Genomic DNA, 13,132 nt, shown 5'->3' with positions numbered 1-13,132 from the left:
ATCTACAATACAGCTATATTCTCCTATAAGTGATCTAAGAGTTGGTTATATTTGTAAAATTAACCTATTTATCAGTCAGCCTCTAATAATTCATGATTTTCATTATCTGAACCTAGGTTGTAGATTCTACACGTTATTTCATAACAATTTTTTCAATATCAAAATAAATCTTTTAGGTCTAAAATTAAGTGAGAAATAGTATAATTTCTCTCCATATTTTAAAGAGTCCATCTTCAACGAGGACAAGAACAGTAGCAATACTAGCTAACACTTACTGTGTACTTAACAGGTACTAGGCACTGTTCTAAGTGTTTTGCATATATTAATACATGAATATTCTCTACGAGGTGACCCTACGAGGTGAGTGTTAATATTATTCCATTTTGCAGATAAGAAAACTGAGGATCGAAGAAGCTAAACAACTATCTCAGTGTTGCATACCTAGTCAGTAGTAGCTCTAGGATTATAATGCAGGCCATATGACTGCAAAGTTATTGTTCTTAACCTCTACATGATGTTACAAAGGTACAAAGGAAGCAGGAAGGAAGAGAGGATGGGAGGAGGAAGGGAGGAAAGAACGGAGAATGAAGAAAGGCAGGGAGGGAGGAAGACAGAAGGAGCTGGGAAGGAGAGAGGAGGAACATTGGGGGTGGAAGGGAGACAGAAAAAGAATGTCAAAGGGAATAATTTAACTCAGGTTTCAAAAGGACAGATGAGCTTTCTCAGTGAACAGTTGTGAAACTCAGCTAGTAAGTCACTGAGAATACTTTTGTGGAAGTGAAGCATTGCTAGCACGCTCATGTGAGAAAGTTGGGAGAGGGGAAGTTGTGGCAGAAATAGGAATGCTGTACTACTTCCTTAGGACTACTTACCAAGAACTGTGTTAGACCCATTCCCTGAAAACTGCTACTAAGAGAATGAAAAATAAACAAATAAAGGGAAATTTTCCACCATGCATCTACTAGATGCAAATGTTAAATGGCCAGTTTTCTTCTTGAGCAACAGAGGTTAAGGCACAGAGTTCTTGGCTAATTCTTAGTTACTCTTGCCTATTCTTAGCCAAAGAATAAACAGAGCCCCTTTAAGAGACTCATAACTCACCATTGCCTAACCTTAGATCTGACATTCGTGTTGTGATTGGACAGCTCCAAATAATCCTCTCTAGATTGTTCTCCATAACTTCCCTCAGCTCAGGCAAATTGAACTATTTATTATTTCTCAAATTATCCCATACTTTCCCACTCACATGCTCAGTTTTCTTCATGTTTGATCAAATCCTACATTTTTCCAAGTTCCAGCTAAAACACCCCTCACTGCCACTACAAAATTTCCCTGATGGTTCTACCTGATGGCCCTAGCCAGAAGTGCTCTTTCCTTCCTCTGAATTCTTGTTTAACTTTGTCTGCATTTGTCTTTACACTTTTCACTTTCTTCTTGAATCTCTTACATGGATGATTCATTATCTTACTTCCTCAGGGCAGACTGTAATCCTCTGAGGCAGCACCACTATTTGGTCTATCTTTAGAGACCTCATGGTACTTAAAAGATTGATTTTGAGATAGTGGACAAAACAGACTTTAAATAAATATTTGTTTAATTTCCACCGTATACATTACACTATTGGGGGCATATACATAATCATTACAGGGCACACACCCTTTGTAGATATATAATGTACACATGGGGCAACTAAAATGACTTAAACTAAGTTCTAGACTCCCAGAGGAAATAGTAAGAAAACAGAGAGCCCTCATAATGATGTCTACAGAGGTCCCAAACTCAAATGCCTGTAGGGCCCATGAAGGTAGCATTCATGAGAGAAGCCAGCACTGGGCCTGGTGCAGGAAGAAGAGGGAAGGCTGGAGACAGTGGAAGTGGAAAGTGAACCCTTCAAAAGTAATCGCTGCTCATTGTAAACGAGCTGGAAATAGTTCACTGGTACTGCATAGGAACGCCAGCCTATTATGCCAGAAATTCAGATCTTGATGTGCAATCCTGTAATTTTTATATCTTTGCAACTAATCATTATGATTGTTTTGGGGGTTTTTACTTTAATAAAACTCTGTGCAGGCAAATAAAACCCATTTGTGTGCTGAATCTAGGCTGTGATCACCAGTTTACTGATATCAGACCTGAAATTTTCAGGTAGGTGTGATGGAAAGATAGAAGGTCAGAGATCTGAGACGTTTATATGAGACACAGGGAGTCTTTTCTCTAATTCTTGCCATCACTACTGGGGTAGGGGAAGGGAGCGCTTACAATAAATTTCTCCAGGAGACTGGATGAGGGTAAGATGCCCCTAGTCGCGATATCTGCATGGTTTAAACACAGAAATTTATTGTCCCACCGTCCCAGGGGCTGGAAGTCCAAAATCAAGGTGTCAGCAGGGTGGGTTCTTCTGAAGCCTGGGTGGGAGAATCTGTTCCATGCCTCTCCCCTAGCTTCTGGCAGCCTCGGGTGCTCCTTGGCTTACAGATGGCATTCACACTGTGTCTTTATGTCATCTTCTCTCTGTGCATCTGTCTGTCCAAATTTCCCCTTTTTTATAAGCACACAGTCATACTGGCTGGGACCTACCCTAATGATCTCATCCTAACTTATCATCTGCAAAGATCCTATTTACAAGCAAGGTGCATTTACTGGTCCTGGGTGCTAGAACTTCAACATCTTTTGGGAGAACACAATTCACTCCATTAACAGTGATACCATCCACAATCCAGCGCTTCTTGCAGAGCTCCCTCTTCTCCTTGAAAATCCCAGCAGAAGTTTGTGCCATGAAGAAAGAACTGGGAACGGTGGCAGTAACATCAATTAAAGGGCAGGGTCCTGGGACACAAAAATGCTTTTTTACTCTGGTGATGTAGAATGCTGAAGACAATATTATTTCTCCTGAGAAACAAGTAAATATCTTTCCTTCCTCCTTGTAACATGAGGATACGCTCAGCTATCTGTACATGTGGCCAAGTGCACTAGCAACTGTTCTGTGTGTCCTGCTTCAGACTAATGGCCTTAAAGGGTCAGGTCCTACCTGATTCTACAGGACTTAATGTACCAACTGCCTCTGTACAGAACGGCTCACTGGGCAAAGTCATAGTGAAAAACACACTGCTGCGTTTCTGCACATACAGGAACTGCATGGTGAAGAGATCTTCGGAAAGCCCCTCCTACAGTGAACCCCTGACCTTTCTACTCCTCTATTTCCTTCTCAAATATCATTAGAATTCAACCAAAACAGAGATTATCCAGAATCCAGCTGGGCCACCCAGTTATACATATGGAGATTACATGGGTCTTAAATGCGACTCCTCTGTTTCTCTGAGGCCTTTATGATATGAAGCCTTGAAAACCCAATTCATTTCTCTGGACAAATTTTGCTATTTGTAAGATGAAGAAGTTGAAGAAGGTTATAAATAAAGATGAAGAAAGTGATACACATAGAGGGGAATAGCATTAGACGTTTCTGTGAGAATTCCAGAAGGCTTTACCAAAGAGGTAACATTTGAACTGGTTTTGAAAAAAGTAGTAAGGAATTCACCAAGACTCAAAGAGGGAATGAGCATTCCAGGCAAAGATAAAAGCATATAACACATATATATGGAATCTAAGAAAAAAAAATGGTTCTGATGAACCTAGGGGCAGGACAGGAATAAAGACTCAGACGTAGAGAATGGACTTGAGGACACCAGGAGGGGGAAGGGTAAGCTGGGACGAAGTGAGAGAGTGGCACTGACATATATACACTACCAAATGTAAAATAGATGGCTAGTGGGAAGCAGCCGCATAGCACAGGGAGATCAGCTCAATGCTTTGTGACCACTTGGATGGGGGATAGGGAGGGTGGGAGGGAGACTCAAGAGGGAGGAGATATGGGGATATATGTATATGTATAGCTGATTCACTTTGTTATACAGCAGAAACTAACACAACATTGTAAACCAATTATACTCCAATAAAGATGTTAAAAAAATTAATTGGCCATAAATATAAAGGTTTATTTCTGGACTCTCAAATCTGTCCCATTGATCTATATGTTTACCCTTGTGTCAGTGCCAGACTGTTTTGATTACTGCAGCTTATATTAAGTTTTAAGATTAGGAAATGAAAGTTATCCATCTTTGTTCTTTTTCAAAAAATTTTGGCTATTCTGTGTCTTTAGGATTTCCATATACATTCAGGTACAGGTTGTCAACTTCTGCAAAATAGCCTGCTGGAATTTTGGTGGAGATTGAGTCGAATCTATAGATCAGTTTGGGAAGAACTGCCATCTTAACAATGTTGGGTCTTCCTAACTGTGAATGTGAAATGTCTCTCCTTTTATTTAGATCATATTTAACTTTCCTCAGCAATCTTTTGAAATTTTCAGTGTTTAAGACTTGTACTTCTTTTGATAAATTTATTCATAAGCATTTTACTCTTTTAAATACTATTGTGAATGGAATTGTTTTCTTATTTTTATTTTCAGATTGTTCATTCTAGTATATAAAAATACAATTTATTTTTGTATATTAAAAAAAGATAAAAGGGGCTTCCCTGGTGGCACAGTGGTTGAGAGTCTGCCTGCCTATGCAGGGGACACGAGTTCCTGCCCCGGTCCGGGAAGATCCTACATGCCGCGGAGCCATGGCCGCTGAGGCTGCGTGTCCGGAGCCTGTGCTCCGCAACGGGAGAGGCCACAACAGTGAGAGGCCCGCGTACCGCAAAAAAAAAAAAAAAAAAAAGATAAAAGTATGTGCAAGAGCATAGAGGAAAGAAAAAAACAAGCAAGGAATTTATCTACTTAATTCTTAAATGCCACCAACTCTGAGACAGTTCATCAATGTAAGAGATGTGATAACAGTTTTGTTGTATCTTTTTTTAGAAAGAGAAGCAATAATACATTACCTGTGCATCTCAATTTTCATGCACACCCTATTTTCAGCAAAGATGATATATGAAAAAGAAAAATGTTCTGTAATCAAGAAAAAACTAAGTGATCTGATAAATTCCTTCCAGCTCTAATATTTTACAAGTAAGTGAGCTGTCCAGTCCCAGAAACTAATTCAGTTGATCAATAGAAAACTGAGTACTCACTATGGATAAAGCTCTGAGCTGAATGCTAAGGGAGAGTGGGGATATAAAATAATTTCGAAATAGCTGTAGCCTTGGAAACTGAGCAAACATTGAGGTAAATTCTGTGTGTTACTACCACATCGCTTCCAACCTGTATACTGGATCTGCTAATTTTTCTGCAATCAAGTACAGACTTATATCTAACAGTATTAAATGTTACCTTGCCAGATAATTTCCATATTACAGCTTGTGAAGACTCTCTGGGCTCTCAAGTTTTCTAATGAAACCGTTTTAGTGTTACAATGGGGTGGCTATTCATAAACAGTTGTGAAGAGGGTCAGAAGGAATTTCTCATTAACACTGTACCTGGATTCATGAATTTGATTCAAGAAGTTAAAAAAAAAACCTCTATACTATCAACAATCCTTTTTTTTTTTTTGGCAATTAGTAAGAGCTTCTTGAGCAGACCAAAGAGAAAGAATGCAACTAGAGCAGCTGGAGTTGTGCATAATCTACATCTACTTATCTAGGCTGCAGCCCACACTCAACAATTTTCCTGAATGTCTGTTTTACTTTGCACACAGGTGTTTGTCTTCTTTTCTTCCTTAGATATTTTAAAAGTAAAAACGGAATTTTTAAAAATCTGATGAATACACAATGATAAAGTGAAGGGGGGCAGGAGTCTGTCATCAGCATTTGGAAGATGAAAGCTAGACTGAGGAGTGATAAATGATGAGGCAGGGCAAGAGATAACACAGCCTAGTGACGTCCTGGGGGCTGCAGTTGGAAAGGAAGTCACAATGAGCTCTAGGCTGAAAACTGGAAAAGCTGTTAAAAGATTTCTTATATATAGACCTCAGGATATTTACACCCCCATGCCAAATCCTCAGGCAAAAATCAGAAGAGCTCCTCTAAAGAATTAAACTAACCTGTATGGTGAAAGTTCCAGGATATGTGTGTGGTGCTGGGGGTGGAAGGGGAGCCCAGCACGAAGTACCCAGTTCAATGTCCTATCCACTCACTCTGCCTGATTCCCCTAAAGCTAGACCTGCTTTTGCACATGGAATTCCAAACCATCACTTTTATTGACTCATTCCTAAATATGAATGGACAATCAAAAATCATCACACATTTGAGGAAAGCCTAAAACACGAGAGAGCCCCAGATAAAGAAACAGGAAATAGAGATAATTTGACAAAGTTTTCAAAATTAGGTATGCTCATGCAAGTGAACATCCACCTTGATGAGTGTCTCAGCAGAAAAGCAGGTTAAGAAATAACTGCTCTTCCAATGTTTGATCTATCCCTCCAAATTTCCTATCTTCTGTACATTTGATGAACATTCTATAGCTATGCTCCAAGAGCCCTAGAACCCTTGACTGAAACAATCAAGGAAATACAGTAGAAATAGAATGTTGCCAATGTTAAATATTTCTTTGGAGTCAAAGTAGATTTGGCAATGTAAATTTCGAATATCCAGGGGACAGTTTCAAAAAAGTGATAAATATACGATCCTGAATCTATTATCAGGATTCCCTACACTGTAAGCAAAATATGCCAACACTCAATCCTTTCTGCTCAGATTCCAGCCTTCCAGAGCAATAATTTAATAAGTACATCTGCCCAGCTAATCAAAAAGGAGAAACGGGTTTTCAGACAATGGATGTGCCCAATAGAAAGTCCTCACAGTCTCAGCATTCTGTATTCTATAGCAGACAATTTGGTATTTGATTAACATGTTACCAAATTCCTAGGGTCTGATTAACTCCTATGCAAGTTTAGAATCAAATTTTGTACCTCAACTCTTGATGAATTCACAAAACTAATGCCATTCTGGAATGTCTTGACTGAATGGCTAGGTTACTCCTTGCCTGGCAATAATCCTTTATATTTGGTGCATTTTTCTAAAACAGTGATTCTCAATTTTGGCTAATTAGGATTATCTGGGGAGCTGTTAAAGAAAATTCTGATGTCTGGACCATCTCCAGATATTCAGTTTATTTGATCTTAGCTGGGACCTGGGCATTGATAAGTCGTAAGTGCTTCCCAAGTGATCCAAAAGTAAGCGAGAGAAGAGAACCATTGCTCTGAGGTAAGTTATTGTGGGTCAGGAGTTTAAACTAATACTGGGCTGCTGACAGCCCAGTATGAATCTTATCATCCATTTTTGATATCAATATTATCTTATCAATATTTATCATATTCATTTTTGCTCCACGATCAGACAATTTTAACAAGGGGAAATTATGGGGAGAAAGATTGTTACCTAACAGATAAAATAATTTTTAATGCCTGGAACTTCTTAAGAACAGATTGGATCACAAACTCCCTAACCTTGGAAGGCTTTGAGTTGGACACAATTCAATTCAATATTTTCTGTGGACTACTGTATGCAAGGAGATCCAAAAATGAGTTAAACACAAGACTCTGTTTTCAGAGAGGTTTCAATCTAAGTTTCCTTCTCATTCTAAGCTTGTATAATTTGCACATCAATTATTTTATTTTTATCTGACTAATAATAAAATTCAGAACCAGGCATTAGTACTTTCTGCCTTTTCCTGGATTTCACTTTTATTTAAAAATCTACTTTATTATTTGATGCTTTATCTACCTCTTACTGACTATAAAACCTTAAATTTAAGGTTTTAAGTTTAAGGCAACTTAAACCCTCTAAACTTTAGTTTCCTCATTTTTGAGAAAGGGTTCATAAGAGTAGAAGTGCTTACCCTCAAAAGATTCTTGCAAGCATTAAATGAATTATGCATACAATGTTCTTAGCACAGTGTCTAATACAAAGTACTTAATAAATGTTTGTTATTGTCTATCAACTCTCAAAACAATATATTCAATGCATAATTTATACCTCTTTTCTTCCTGCTATTATTAGAGTTTAAAGAAAATGAGATTTTTATTAGAATTTCTCTAACTCACTGACAAGAACTCTATTGACAGTGTTTGTAGTGAACACATTTTTGTGTTTTTAAAAAGGGATAAGAAGTAAGAAACACCTAACAAATGGAATTAGGCTTGTAGTTAATCGAGTTATAAGTGTTGCTTAGACAGACATTCGATGCACATTTCGTAATCAGATGTTTCATTTTCTTCTTCACATTTGGGCTCTTCATTCTCTTAGAGCAGCTGTGTAATTCAGTGATTAGAATTATCTTATTATGGACTAGCACAGTTAATGTACAACACATGTATGAAAATAACAGGATCTTGTATTAGGAAATGATTATAACACAGAGCAGCAACAGCAATTCTGTGCTCACTTGTCTTGATGAAACCCATTTTTGTTTTATAAATCATTAGATATTTTCCAACTCTGCAAAATAATGTAAATTGATGTTTTCCCTCACAAAATGCTAGTTAAAGAAAATTTTTGATGGCAATTATAATTGTAAGTTGATCAAAAGCTTTGAAATACCAAATGCAAATAAAGCAGCTCAAAGCATAAGACATCTGGAGCAACACAGCAATGCAACTCTGTGATTTTTTTTCTGCACTGCAAAATGTTCTAGTTCGGTAAACAGTTTAACCTTTTTGCATGCTATTCGCACATCTGATTCACATCCATGGGGGAAAGCACCTTTCGATGCTTGAGAATTCTAAATGTGAATCCCAATTTTGTCTTAAAACTTAGCATCAAGGGAGAAGAGGAACAAAAAGGAAACTTGGCCACTTCAGATGCTGTCACAATCACTAGAAACAAGCCGGAGTGCCATCTTATTGCTTGGGTCAACACTAGATTTGGAAACGGAAGACCCAGTTTAAGTTCTGTTCTGCTATTTACTTGCTGTGTTATCTTGGGAAAGTCACCACATTTCTCTGAGTCTCTGTTTCCTCCTTTGTAAAGTGGGGAGGACATCACATCCTCCCTAGAGGCGCTATGGAGATTTGTCGGGTTCATGGTAATGAAGTCCTCTGTAAACTGAAAAACACTTCAAAATGTTTCAAAATGATAAGGTATGGATACATCAATGCCAGAGGCATGTGAGGAAATGCACATGACAGCAGAGACAGAGGGAGACTGGATCTGTATAATAATCAGGCAGTAGGAGTGGCAGCGGTATCATGCAGTTAGGTGCATCCTCACCTCCTTGTTTATGATCGTCATCCTGACAAGGTCAATGAAACGAGAACCTATGCAAAGTATCTGGCTCACAGTAGACAGCCAGTAAGACTTTGTTTATTCACTTTCAAGTACTAACCTATGACTTATTTTTGCTATGCTTATATGGTTATTTAATTAACTCATTCAACAGACATTTAGCAATGCTTCACTGGAGGGAAAAATTATTATATAATTCTATTCTCATTAAGGTTTGGGGTAAGACAGACATTCAATAAATAATTTCCTCAAGTACATAATTATAAATTGTAATGAATGCTCTGAAGGAAAAGTACTAAAAGGAAGCAACACAAGAACATTCAATTTAGAAGAGTTAGGGATGACTTCGACCTCTTTATGAGTACTTTGATTTTTCAAACATGTCTCCCTTTTCTCTACAAATACACTTAACTTCCTAAGTATGAGTCAGTAGTTATAGTTCTTTGTAATTCTCCCAGAAACTCACTCAATTTTTTGCCTATAATACTTACTCAATGTATATAAAGTGATCAACTTGTCTCATACTCTTTCTTCTGTCATTTTACTTGTCTTGTATACATCCTTGGGTAAACACATAAATTGTGAGTTTCCAGTATAAAAGATTAGACCTGCCAAAGATGCTGGGACCATTCAGTCACTTCATTATGTAGGAAATAGTGATTGCTGTAAACTCTGAATCGCTCTCTTTTGATAGAGAACCATAAGCAGACGATACAAAAATACCTGATCAAAAGAAGTATGAGCCCTTCTAATCAACTACAAATCAGACCAAGCCATATGGATTGTAATGAACATATCACTTGTTGATGTACTGCCAGTGAGAAAGCTGAAATCAAGTGGAGGCAGTGCCCTTCTCATCCAAGCCTACATGTAATCACACCTGCAAATGTCTCAGTGACATAAACAAAGCCCTAGACTATAATGAGTATGACTAATCAACATCTGTTAGACACTGACAGTTATGCTTACTTGGAGCTGAAAAGGCCAAGAAACATGATTTAAGATCATGTTTTGATACACTTTAGTGGCAACAGAAAAAAAATTAGCTGTGATTTTTTTTGTTTTTAAAAAGCAACTTACTATGATAGATTTCCAGCGGCTGCTTCTTCTATTTACAGTTCTGTTGTGTTGGGTATTCTGCTTGCTCCCTCCACATGCCCACTCCACCCTTCCCCACTCTGCTTTAGGCTACAAAAGGATGCCCACTGTGACTTATATCGCCTGCCTCTCTTGCCCTAACTTCTCTTTGTGTTCAGCCAGTGGGGAGTGGTAGCAGGACTGAAGAGGCATTCATACTCCAGGCTTACATCCTGAGGGGTCAAGAGAACTGCTGAAGGGCTCATCTCCTTAGACGGCTATCTCCACTAAAACTTGCATGGAACGGCTCCCTCTTCTCTCCTCTTGAATCTTAGGGAAGTAAGGACACCACTGTTTCTAATCTGGGTGACTGAACTATCCTTGCTGGCTTCCTTTATGCACACTTGAACATAAATCTCTTTATAAATCTCCTCCAATTATCCTAATTTGGGAGCACAATCTGTTTCCTATTAGGATCTTGGCTAACACATACATATGTAAAATTTTAGATTAGAGGAAAGTTCACACATATTAGAGTACCACTTCAGTTTTTAGATGAAGAGAGAGAAAGTTGCTTGCTCAGAGTGGCAAAGCTAGTGGAAAACCAAAACCAGAGGGTATTTTTATCAACTAAGACAATGCTATAAGGTAATGGTTCTTAAAGTGTGGTCCCCAGACCAGCAGCAACAGCATCACCAGGCAATGTGTTAGGAGGGCAAATTCTCAGGTCCTTCTGTAGACCTACTGAATCAGAAATTCTGGAGTCAGGACCAGCAATCTGTATCTTTCAAGTCCTCTAGGTAGGTGATTCTGATGCATGCTAAAGTTTGCTAACTATTATTTTAAGGTACCATTCTAATATCAAACCATATGAGATAAGAAAAAGCTCACTAATTCAGGAGAAAGTTCATTTTAAGAGGAAGCCTAAGTTAAATAATAGTCTTAAAACAGAAACAGGTACATCAATGTTCATAGCAGCATTATTTAATAACAGCCAAAAGATGAAAAGAAGGAAGCAACTCAAATGTCCCACAGATGGATAGGTAAACAAAATGTGGTATATACATACAATATAATATTATTAAGACTTAAAGAAGAATGAAATTCTGACACATACTACAATGTGGATGAACCCTGAAGACATTATGCTAAGTGAGATAAGCCAGACACAAAAGGACAAATATTGTATGATTCCATTTACATGAGTGCCTAGAGTAGTCAAATTCATAGAGACAGAAAGTAGAATGGTGGTTGCTAGAGACTTCAGGGGAGAAGGATGGGGAGTTGCTGTTTAATGGGTAGAGTTTCAGTTTGGGAGTATGAAAATGCTCTGGAGATGGATGGTGGTGATGGTTGCACAACAATGTGAATGTACTTAATGCCACTGAACTGTATGCTTAAAAATGGTTAAAATGGTAACTTTTACGTTATGCATAATTTACCACAGTAAAAAAAGAAACAAGTGTCAATTCTTTTAAAACACCGAAAATAACTGCTAGAAAACTGTTTCAAAATTCATATCACATAAGGCTTTTCTTAATGAATCCTGGTGCTCAGGTCTTTTCCTGTTGGTAAGAATTTGGCACGCCTTAAATCTTTGTTCAAAAGAGCTACATTTCATCATTTACTTATAAATAATTTGCTAACGTTGATAAAAGTGCTTTGCTTTACCACATAGGTTAATTCTCATGATTCATAAGTGCTACAAAGTAAGATTCTGCCCTGTCCAAATTGGTCATATTAATCAGCTTGTGACGTATCTAATGCTGCTTATCCAAAACCTCAAAAGTTCCCAGCCAATTCCTAACAAGACGGGAAGGATAACAGTAGTTGCAGTATCAGTGGTAGTAGCAGTAATAGTTGTTGTCATCATCACAGTTGTAGTTGCGGTAGAAATAGCTGATATTTAACTTGAGGGCTTACTACATACTAGACATTGTTTTATTTACTTTATATGTGTTCATTCATTTATTTTTCTGACAACTATGTGAGGTAGCTACTATTATTATCTTGTAAGCTTCACAGAGTAAATAGTATTCCCATTTTACCCAGCTGGTTATTGTGGAAGATGAAAATACAGATAGTTTGACTTCAGAATCTATGCTTCTTAGCCATTAAGCATTACTACCATCCTTAGTAATATCTACCATGTATTTGGCACTTACTGTGTGCCAGGAAGCATGCTATGTGCTTTTTCATACATTATCTCAGAAAATCATACTGAAGAGTTGGAGACACGACTTATGGAGTCAGTCCATCCATTGCGCTCTTCTATATACCTCAATACTTACACGTTGGAACCCATCTAGTTAAAGCTGCTTAAGTTGGAGGCAGTGAGGAGCTCCAAGCTCCTCCAAACACCCCCATTCACACTTCCCTACTTAGAAACGTGACAGAAATTACTATTTTGACTATGTCCATTGGCAGTGTTATCTCAAACTCTCATCAATTTCTGTTCTTTATTGAAAAACTAGGTTTAAGGAATGATTTAAAAATCAGAACCCTCTTCACCAGTATTGATCTGCATTTATGAACACTTTCAAACATTTTGCTAGAACAATTTGGTTTATAGGGTATCTAGTCTTGGCAGACGTGCTGGAAATTTACAGTAAGGTTAACTTTTCAATTGAAAAGTGTTGACAGTGAATGACTTGATCAATCTGTAACCAGACGAATCAGAAAATCTCTTATCTAGGAGTACTCCACAGAAATTAACTGAGTCATCCATGTATCATTTTAGAAAGAGTCCCACAGATTTGAAACCTGATATCCTAACAAAAATATCTACTGCAATATTCCTAGCACTGTTAATATAGCCTTATAACTTCACTTACAAAACTATGGCTATGGGGGCTTCCCTGGTGGTGCAGTGATTGAGAGTCCGCCTGCCAATGCA

At 37.9% G+C, this 13,132-nt stretch overlaps 1 protein-coding gene across 4 annotated transcripts in view; it reads right to left on the bottom strand.

Annotated features, from left to right (window-relative positions):
* The window catches only part of PDE4B (phosphodiesterase 4B), a 596,404-nt gene that overhangs the window by 269,700 nt on the left and 313,572 nt on the right, over positions 1 to 13,132 (bottom strand). The gene's annotated exons all lie outside the window — the stretch shown is intronic.

This window comes from Pseudorca crassidens, chromosome 2 (genome assembly GCF_039906515.1).
Source record: "Pseudorca crassidens isolate mPseCra1 chromosome 2, mPseCra1.hap1, whole genome shotgun sequence".
Classification (NCBI taxonomy): Eukaryota; Metazoa; Chordata; class Mammalia; order Artiodactyla; family Delphinidae; genus Pseudorca; species Pseudorca crassidens.
The sequence above is the reverse complement of the archived record's forward strand: the minus strand, read 5'-3'. Positions and strand labels throughout refer to the sequence as shown.